Source organism: Mya arenaria, chromosome 6 (genome assembly GCF_026914265.1).
Source record: "Mya arenaria isolate MELC-2E11 chromosome 6, ASM2691426v1".
Lineage (NCBI taxonomy): Eukaryota > Metazoa > Mollusca > Bivalvia > Myida > Myidae > Mya > Mya arenaria.
Genome location: NC_069127.1, coordinates 81,194,021 through 81,205,964, shown reverse-complemented (window position 1 = coordinate 81,205,964; position 11,944 = coordinate 81,194,021).

Below are 11,944 nucleotides of genomic sequence, written 5' to 3'. Positions count from 1 at the left end.
CTCTTTGCCCATCACATCAGCCTTCAGCTCAAGATCGCCCCATCGTAGCATGTGTTTTTCTGAACCCCCCTCGCAGACCAAACATCATTGTGTTGTTAAACCACATTCTGTTTATTAGTTGTTGAGGGCTTTCATTCTCCAGACACTTTTTGTCACGTTTTCTCCTCATCTAGAGATATGGGGTGGGAAACATTTGGTCGACTTGCCTTGCCATTCATTTTCAGCTGTTTTCTTTTTGAGGCAAGAATAGTTCTTGATGTGCTGAATTTCTTGTCTTGCACCATACTGTTTTCATAGTCATTTCCCCTAAGAAACCGGTCAATCCCCCTGTGGTAACTTGTAAGCGTGTCTGTTTCATATTCGGAACCATCTGCGCTCCGAATGGATAGAATGAATAATCCGATGTAATTATCAAGATCTGCCACCGGTACTTTTAGCATGTCCCTGAACTCAAATCGATGGGAATCCATCAGCCATCTACAGAATAGAAAGCAATATGTGTCAAGATTCAAGAATAAAACAAAAATAAAAATGTCTTTTGTAAAAATGTCATTAGCTCTATAATAAAGATATGTATAATAACATAAAATAAAACAATCACATTTTTTACTCTGGCTAAATTGCATTGAGTTCTAATGCTATCTAAAAATTATGGTATTAAAAATGTGGTCTAAACTAGTTTTCATTTTGCACAGTGTCAATGTTTTCACGTTGTATTTTGATTAAAATATATATATTTATCGGATGTTACGCAAACAAGATCCAAGAATATTTATCTGTTCTACATTTATCTGTTTTACATTTATTTGTCCTGTAAAAAACATTCTACACTTCTCTTCTTTAAAAATAAAATATATTTGTTTGTTTTGATGCTATAGGTGTGTGCATGTTTATAGAGTCTGTAATTTATACTATTATCATTTGGAAACCCTTCAAGATATCAATATGAATCTTGGTACACATGTTTACAGTGAAAATGGGCAAGATCGATCACACTGGCTAAACTATTTGTTGAGTTATGCCCTTGATCAACTGCGAAAATGGACTAGCTTTGCGCAGCTCGGGTTTTTTATTTAAATAAATCAATTCATCAAATTAAATACTGATTTGACATAGTTTCCAGTGCTAAAACAAATATCAGACTTGTACAAATTCTCAATATTTTATAAAGACCTTTGGAATTGCCGATTGCTGTTAGAGTTTTCACTGTGTTCGGATTCCTCATGTCTTTAATAAAGTTTTCCTTATCATTTTCATCAACACTGATGAAAATTGGTTGCTAAGAACCACAGTTGGTGACGTTTGATGAGTCTCAGCATAGCCAGATGGGCGGGGCACTTGAGCACGATTTAGTTCGTTTACAATTTCACCTTTCTCTTCAGAATCAGTCGGTAGCCCCTCAAAGAAAAACTCCGCAAACAGAAATTCATTGTCCTTATCAAGTAAATCGAAGTCTCCGTCCATATTGAATGCAGAATAAACGAAATCCTTTACTAAATACTACTTATTAAAATGTAAACAAACTTGACAGCAGTCTTAGCAGACGAACTGTACTGTACTGATATTAATCGCTATTTAGATTGTTTTGTTAATTATTTAAATCGTAGTTAGTATTAAATGCTAAGCTATTGATTTAATGATATTTTAAGACCTTAATCACAACTACAATATTTTTATCTCGTTTTATTTATTTATTTACCGCCCACTTTACATGTTTACTTGGTTTTCCATATTCTATAAATAGATCCATGACCTAGTAATGAAAGAAGTTCGCGCATTTGTCTATGACGTCACTGGGGTTGAATACGGACTACCGTATTTTGCCATATGTATTGCGTGTGGATTAATGATGGGTGTATAATAAATGTAAATATCAACGAATAAATGTTAAGAAGGTATCAATGATAACCTTGATTTATAACGATTTACGAAAAGTCGTGCTGTTTTCTTTTAAAACCTTGAGACGCTGTTTTAAAGCCTCGATTTCCAAAGATAATTGTCGTCTTATTAACATTTCGTGATCAAAATTCCTGCATTCAAAATGCATTAACTTGAGAAATTTCACTGCATTGGAACTAAACTTTTTGTATTTCTCTGGTTCAAATTAATATTGTGGTTTTTTTTGTTTAATTTTCGACGAAACGTGCAAGTTCATTAAATTGATCACTCACTAAAACATGAATATTATTTTGGAACAACTTAAAGTGCATTCTCAAAGCAAAACAAAAGTTTAAATATTTTCAGATGTGATCGTCGAGAAAAAACTGTTTTGTCCGAGCAAAAACAAATCGTGATAAATTAATAGTAACCTCTTTCTGAATAAAACTGATCAATTGATTAGTTACTATCTCGAAACAAATTTGTCAAAAAAAACACCACTAAATCATCTGAGATGAGATCAGTTGTACAATCGCTGCGACGACGCGCTATAACATCCCCGAGCAATCCCCTCTCTTATCATTACGGCACTGCACTCGATTTTAGCTAACATAAGTCAAGTATAACTGATGTGTTAGTTGAATACTTCCAGCTGACCTTCCGGAACTGAAACTATAGCGAATTGTGACGTAGCTTCCCAAGTTTGGTTGTTAAGCACGATTTGAGTATCGAACACAATCTAATTGTATTCACTTGCAATAAATTTAAACAACATCTAAACAAATTATTTAGCTAAATGTAATTGCACTGGTATCGTTCTATCATATAACGAAATGCAATACGACCAAATAACATAAAACATTGTCAATCTTGCAATATCCTTTCCAATTTTCTCCGAATAAGTACAGTCTTGCGAAAGGACTACATTATTGATACAAATTATTTAATAAGGTCGGTAGAAAATTATTGTTTCCAGAAAACGCATTTCATAATTTAAAAGTTAATGTCGACGCAATTTCAGTTACCCATTGAAATAGGGAGTATAGCTTGATTGATACAAATTATTTTATAAGGTCATTTATCAAGTTGCGGTAAATTCCATCTACCTGAAGTCATACACGAATAGTTGAAGTATGTTTACGTTACTCTTTACTTACGCTATTGGCTGTATCATGTAACTACTTCTGAGCGAATGTTTTTTTTTTCGAGAATCGGGCTGCAGTGAATATCACGTCGTAGGTAAAACTTCCCCAACAATATTTTGTCAATTTCAATTACTGACATTACAAACAGCATAAAACTTGCGCAATTTTATGTTTACATTTACTTTATGACGTCTGGTCATTTGGTGCGTTTAGTTAGCAAGAAAGGTAAATGGCATATTTAAACTGTTAGGAAAGTAGGGTACAGTTACACATTAAAGTGAAATATTCACATAGTCGGTACAAAAACATTGTTTCAGGATAAAGCATCCCGTAATTTAAAAGTTAATGTCGACGCAATTTCAGTTACCCATTGTTATAGGAAGTATAGCTTGATTAAACAGTTCAGAGTAGTAGACGTTAATAATTTGAAACATAAAGATTAGGGTATGCAGTTTCTTTATTCTAAATAATTATACACTTGTGTAAAATTTAAAGATAAATTTTAATAAGATTTAAAACGAATAATTTTGTATTTTATGATATTTGTCTAAATGATCAGCTGAAAGAAAATTCCACACTTATCAACGATGAGTTAAACAAATGTTTTATAAATAGCAAAAAAAAATATATTCTAAAGAATTAATGTAAACATCAACGAATAAATGTGAATAAGGTGTTTATGATTACCTTGATTTATACCGATTTACGAGGTCGTGTTTATCCCTTTAATCCCTTCAGTCGCTGTTTTGATACCTCAATTTCCAAAGATAATTGTCTTCTACTGAAACCGTGATCAAAATTGCTGCAATAAAAATGCATTAAATTGAGTTATTTCATTATATTGTATCTAATCATTATGTATTGCACTGGTTCAAATTAATGCTTTTCCTTTTTGGTTCGACGTTATGTGCAACTTCATTTAATTGATCACTGACTAAAAGCATGCATGTCAATTTGCTACCACTTAAGGTGCCTTCTGATAGCAAAACAAACCTATAAAAAAATTCAGACATGATTGTCGAGAAAACCTGTTCTGTCCAAGTAATTTTCTCCCCTTTTGATAATAGCCTCTTTTAAAGCAAATTTGTCACGAAAATACCTCTGCATCATATGACATGTGATGAGTTGTTCAATGACTGACACGACCCGCTTTGACAAACCTCGATCAATGCCTACTCTTAGCATGACAACACTAAATCACTGCACTAAACGAAACTCAATTTTTAGCTAACATAAATTGATGCAATTTGATGGAGGCAGCAAAGTATATAAAAAAAACTTCCACCTGACCTTCCGGGACTGAAACTATAGCGAATTGTGACGTAGCTACCCAAGTTGTAAGACCAGATATGAGAGTACGTTGAAAACAACCAAAATGTATTCATTTCGATAAATTTAAACACCCTCTAACACATATATCGAGCTTACTGTAAAAACCTTGACATCGTTTTACTATATAACAAAATGCAATACCACCAAATAACTTGAAGAAACGTCGTAAATCGTTAAATACCCTTTCCAATTTTCTCCGAATAAGTCCGTCCTTGCGATTAGTTTACATTATGGATACAAATCATTTTTTTGACTGACGTAAAAGGAATAACGCTCTGACTTTATATAAAACACGTCTGTAAAAAGACTGATTGAAAGATAATGGATTTAGACAGAAGTGTGCCGTTATGCGTCGCCGTGACTTACTAATATATAGACATGTCAGAGTTGTCCCTTCGACCGACTCCCGTGGTTAATGGAACAACAGATTTGGTCACGATTGTATGCACGAATTAAATAGTTTAGATTGTTGAATATTGAGTTTGCTTATAGGCTTATGTAATTCGATATAGTATTTCACGCAACAATTAAAACCCGTATTGTGTTTTCAGTTTCAAAAACAAACAAATATATATTTGCGACGAATGCATTAACAGATTTCTTTTAGAAATTAAACTTTTGGATGGCTCAAACATTTTGAAAAACAAAATATTGTATTCACTGTCTACATGAAATGGAGCTAAAGTCAATGACGTCATTTCCGAAATAAGATAACTTGCGCACACAGCTTGGCGCGTTTTTTCTAATAAAATACAATTAAATGTTTTTAATACCACCGGAAAACATATAATTAAAGTCCCATTGACTTTTAGTGTTGTGACATTATTTTTGTATGTATATCCAAATGGCTTCTTTTCACCATTTTGACATTTTTACGTTACCCCCTGAATGATAAAAATGCAATTACAAAATGCGACAAAACCGAAAGTATAATCCAAGTATAATCTTAATTAAGGCCGCACAACGTCATTACGAAATTCGAACATCACGTGACTTTCTGAATACCTCAAATCCTATGCAGCTTTAAATACTAATGGTCTGTATTTTTTAAAGATACACTATCAATCCCAAATGAAATTTATCACAATTAATTCAATTGTTTTAATTTACCAAAAAGGATAAATAAATGTCGAAAACAATGGTCCTTATGAAGGATACCGAATTTAATTTAAAAGAAATGTGCAGAAAACACAGTATTTCTACCTTGTGAGACGATGGTATATCACAGTAAATAGTTTAGCACTCACCAATAATTTAATGTGTTTTGCGTTTTCAGCTACTAAATACACGATTACAATCTTGTTATCAGTAATTAATATTTTTCACAAAAGGTTTATCACTTTTAAACTTTATGTTTGTTATACATGTGTATTTATTGATTTTGAATGTCACTTCAGGAAGATTTTGGTTTATACAGTTTTCCCGTAAATATAGTAATAACACTTATTTTATTCAATGATATCAAAATTGCAGAAAACATTTTAACATGTTCAGCATCTTTTTATAACATCACGTGTTATTGTAAATCAACCAATCACGCAACAACAAAGCATGGAAATTGTGGTTTTCAAAGACGATATTTCAGCAAATATCAACATTTGCTGAAGGGTTCCAGCTTTGAATATCTTAGTTTTAACACTCCTAATGATTTACCACACTTTATTTCCGCATTAACACAAAGTGCAAACACATGAGCGAGTACCTATCTGCGAGTTTTCAATAAACAACATTGATTCTTTGCTCCGCCCACTTATCTGCCTCATAAGCATATAGGAAGTCAGTGGACCAGTTTGGAATTTCGTTGGTTCTTTTTAATAAAGCATCGTGTGGACCTCTTGAATTTAACAAACATTATATGAGACTATATCATAGTAATATTCTTACGTTTTTATCTAACCAATTTAATCCTTAGTGGCACAAAGGCTTTATCAGGGGATGTTTGCTGATTTCAGTGTAAGATCGTATTTTATTTCGCAAGTGTCAAAAGATAACATATGTTCACGAGTAGCGGATCTACGAGTTAAACAAAGCAGCTTTTCTATGATCATGACTGCATATTTTCATGAAGCATGTAGCATAGGTCTATGAGGTCAGATAGATGTTTCCCCTTTGATTCACTGAGCAGATTATAGTTCAAGTCACCAAGAAACAAACAGTTATCAAATTTAGTAAAACAATTGTCAGCTATTCTTGTAAAAGTTCAAAAAAAGATTGTTTTGTTCATATTTTGGCGTCTATATATACAAGACCACTTGTTTTTAATGAAAATCAATTAAAAAGTCATATATTCTAGATCCTCCACTTCCAAGTCCTTTCTTCTCCCATCAGTGATATCAGACCTGATAAAGCAGGCTATTCCATCTACGTGTGCCTTTCTCTGCGTTGAGCTATAAGCTATCAACCACAAACAGACTGTCCAGGAAATATAGGTCTACAACCTTAACGTTCAAGAAATTATATCTGCCCTAAAATCATTAAAGAAGAAAATTACCATTATGTAAAAATAAACATGTCATGACCACTTTGTTGTTTAGAATCAAAATATTTGCAAGTTTGTCCTTAATCTTTCCACATGACTTCAAATATTCTAAGAAGTTACATGTATACAAATGTAGGCAGAGCTCATACTGCTAGTTTAGCTCTTATTTTTAAAATACATAAATTTTGAAGTTTAAATGGGAAAGTGAAATTATAAAAAATGCTTATTTCAGTTTTAATATTTAATAACTTCAAAGATAGTATTAATGTGCCACTACATATGCATTTACATAACTTTAATTTGAAATCGTATCACACTTATCTTAATTATCAAGTTTATTTGTATAACTCTGTCAGATTCCGTGAATGGCATATTGTGACAAAGCATCCCATACATATGCACTGGTTTGGATCTGCCAGTGTATAGTATAGTGTATTCATGGCATACTGGTCATGTTCATATGTCTGTAGTAATTATCACAAATTTGCAAAATTCCTATCTATAGAGAATAATTGCCTCTGGTCAAAACCAGCATGAAGCTCTCTCATCTTTAGAATGATCAACATTGCGCTTCTCATTTAGGTTTTTTTTGTATATTGTTTAGATGCATACGTTTGATACATCTGCTAGTAAATGATTTTACATTTTGTTCAGGTTTATCTTGCAAACCGTTCTTATAAGTTTGGTTGACATTGAGAAATTTTGACAAGCAAATCATCTAATGGATAATTTATGAGAAATTTCGTGCCACGAATTTGATGGCATGCAGTTATATTTTTTCTTGTTCTTCAAACACCCCTGAATATTATACTGGTACTGGTACTGGTACGCTTGTTTATTCATATATTCAGACTTCAGCAACACAGGATTCATCGTCAGTTTGAAACTGTTTGACTCAGTTGAACATATTGATTCGTTAGTACATTAATTAGAATCCATACATCCCGTTTCATCTTCATTCTCCTCATCAAAACCGAGAGCCAATACTAGGTGAAGCAAGTCAGTCGAGTTTTTCGGAAAATGCGGAAAAGGGAGTAGTTTTATACAAAACTACCAGCTTATGAAAATGATTTATACTCAATAGTATTTTGTATTACACTTGAAAATTATCAATCTTTTACATCGTTATGTAATAATGAGTTGTCAAATATGGTTCAGTTCTACTTTAAATAGGCTCAATATATTCTATACTTTTTAACTGCCAAATTTAAACTTCTGTTCACTAGCTTAGCACTTTAATTGAAAAACTTGTTAAAGCAAAAATGCCTACCATACATGTCCGTAGATTAAGAACTATGGCTCTGAAAACGTTCAAAATTGTAAACAATATTGCTTCACCGGTTTTATCTGACCTTGTTGTCAAAACTGAAACACATATTAGCTTTAGATATTCCAATATATTACAGATTCCATATTCCAGATGTATTGCATACGGCAAAATTTATTTCAAGAATGCTGCTACGGGGTTGTGGAACTCACTGTCGTACAACTTCGGGACCTGCTTTAGCTTAAAACAATTTAGAAGCCTAATCTCGTATGGACCGGCAGGGACTGCAAGTGGATTGCTTGTAAGCATGGTTGGTTTGGTCTTCGCAGCACCGGTGGAGTATACATGCATGCTTATGGTTCCTCGGAGTGTTATTATCAAGCTTTGTGTCTTTTTGTTTGTTTTCTGTCGCTGAGATGTCATTGTATAGTGATTATATGTGTATCATTGTGTTCCCCTTTTATCATTGTGTATCATCTTGTGATTAATTGCTTGTAGCTAGTTGCTTATTCTTGCATGATTTAGATGCTCCTTTTTCTGATTGTTTTTCAATCTTGTTGTCATTGTTTATGTTTGGCTGAAACTTGCAGTCGATGATTTTTTTGCTGGTTTGCCTTTATTTTGTTTGTGCGCTTCTGTCGTAGGTAAAACTCAATATATGTTGCAAATGTATATTTAATCAATGCTGTGCTATGTTATAATACATCATTATTTATTGAAATGTTAACTAAATTTATGTGATAGCTGCTTACCTAGTGCAATATTACTTAATGATATCTCATTATACCTAGAGGCCTTTTTAGTCTGAACTTTTTTGTAATATTTTTGTAATTATTGAAAAATATATATATAAAATTGACATCTTAGCTTGACACTAATATAAATGCTACTCGTATATATTTTATCTATTTTATTAAAGAAGCATAGCACGCAGCTTGGCTTCTACACTTTTTATTACTGTTCTTATTATCATCATTTTTTTTTATGAATCTAATGTATAATTTTAAAGTTATATTTTATTAGTATTTGCAAATATCACTAAACTACATACTTTATGTTTATCACACGAGCTTAGGTTGAACTTGTTGTTATCTTGCCGACTCAAAATAAACCTTATCTTATCTTATCATTGCACGATAGAAAAGAAACAGCGTATTGCGCCACTTAAAAGATAAAACGTTTTCATCAATTCTAAAGGCATTTATAATGTCCACCTTTTATCTTCGGAAAAGAACACTAACATTTAAGTCATCATATTCACGGTGAGGAATCACGTGATTTAAAATGGTTCTCACATAGGTCACCACGAGTCACAACCCATGTAAACAAACAGGTAAGTGACGTTAGCTTCAGAACTACTATTCTGACAGAAAAGATATAAAAATATTTCTGATCCTCTAAAATACCATGTAATCTTCTTCTTTTATGCGTGTGACATTTTTCAGATTTGCTTGTATTTTAATGATGCAATCCTTGGCGAAAATTTTAGAGTGACATCGTTCTACGAAATTCCGTCAAGTCGTATACGGATTAATAATTCTTGAATATAGAATTCGCGGTGCTATCATTGCTGTCAATGTTCACTGATCTTTGTACTTCGAACGATTTCGAATTTGAATTATATGAATTTGTAGTTTCTTTTTATCAGTTTCATGGTTTAGAGGGATTGTATTTACTTGTTATCTCAGATTTTAAGGATCATATTATAGAACAAGATACCACAAAAACATATTTAACAAACATCTTATCCTTTATGTAGTGTTTCAAGGTTGTGTATGTGTATGTGCCTACAAAAAATAAATAAGTTTTCCATTAACCTCAAATTTCAATTAGGATTATAAATATGACATGAACATGGCCATTCTTTAAATTAATTGTGTACGTACACGACAACCCCAGACAATGATGCCATTATAATGGTTAAAATGACATTTTTTCAGGGTTGTGTCTAATTGGGTCCATGTCATATTATGAGATAATGGAAGATGTATTTAGATTCAGTATAGAACATTTAACGTTAACCGCACAAGAGTGATTATTTCATGGAACAAAACATATTATTATATAAATCAACTTTGGCTTATGAAAAACATGCCAATCACGTGATAGTGATAAATGAAAGGCAGGAAAGGGTGTATGCGTGTCATTTCTACGGAGACATTCATCTTGGGAACATTTTTTTTAACATCCAAATTTATATTATATTACAAATATAGGCGACAGCAAAAATTAAATAGATGATAAAATTATTGTTGTAGTTGTTATTTGCTAAATTGAGCATGTTCAGATATGTTAATTGTCAAATATTGGCAGTGTTAGTCTAAGAAACATTACTTTTTCGCGCATTGTTAGATTTACAGGTTTCCACGTCTATTTAAAAAGAAGCAGAACGGGGTTTTGCCTGGGCTAGTTACCCAGAGATAAATATTCGATGTTATTACTATACAATGCATGGCTTAAATTTATTCAGCCATGCTTGTTTTATTCTGAAATACATAGTGACATACTCAGTTAGTGGGTGATTATTATTTTAAGTATTGGTCGGAATATTTGACCTTCGGATATGTATGTTTTTTCAAGCAATTGTTGTAATGGAAGAATTGTCTATTGTTTTGTTTGTCATTCATCGGTTGTTGCCCGAAATAAACGATTCTCATACGCAATGTGTGTTTTCTTATGTTTTGTTAAGGATAACTTGAGATACAATCTATCCCTGGAGGCCGTTATGAATTTGTAAAGTGAGCGAAACTAAAGCAGATAGATTTAAATATCGCAAGAGTCAGATTTGAAGTAACATAGTATGTCCATGTTAGAAATTAAACTGAACGTTTGGACTGCAAACTCAAATGGTTTTCCTTTTCTGAAATGGCGAATCAAACTTATATTTTTGAATTATACATTATAATCACTCAAAAATAATGATTCGAAAAAGCGATATTACGAAACGTTCGTTGACAGGACCAACGACAATCAGTGTGGTAATCAAATATGAAATTTGCTGACTGAGTCTGAAAGACAGTTTCTAATTCAAAACATAATTTTAAAAGTCCATGATAATGACATAACATTACAATATTCCAAGTCGGTTTATATGTATACATGTTAACCAGCACTTTGTAGATCTCTTTACGCCAGACTCTCTATGCATGCGCGCCTTGCGTTAAGCAGCACCGCATCGAACTGGCGCTCTACGAGTGAATTGAACCAGTCAAGATAGGTTATGTTTTTTATTGAGAGGTCAACTACAAGAAATGATCAAAACTCGTGAGCGCAAACACGAATATAATGATTATATCACGAAATCGTCACATCTTATGTATATTTGCGTCTTAAAGCGTGGCATTCCGGATAATAAACGGCTATACGACACGTTACACTCTCAGCGTAACATGCGGATCTGGCAATCCGTCAATCCGAGGGCAAATGTTTAGTTGCCGGGCATTCCTGACACATTAGAAACCACAAACCTGTGTTGTTCCTAAATACATATTGTAAACATATTCTTACAAAAAAACACATTTGCAAATATAACGACTCTTGACAATGAAAGTTATCTTACATACAAATAAAATTCATTTTCATGAAAACCAGTCATTGCATTTGGCAAATCAGCACACTTGATACACATAATGGATGCAAGTGAATGTAGGATCATAGTATTTGTTGTCAGATCGCTCGATGAGCTCTCAACATTCTTTTATAGTTCTGCGATGACATGTGAAATATACATTGCATTAAAACTGAAGAATTAAGATAAATTCCCATTATTATCCAGAATATGTTCGATCGACGTCGGAGGAATTACATATTTTTTAACTAACAACTGAGACAGTCAGTGCTTTC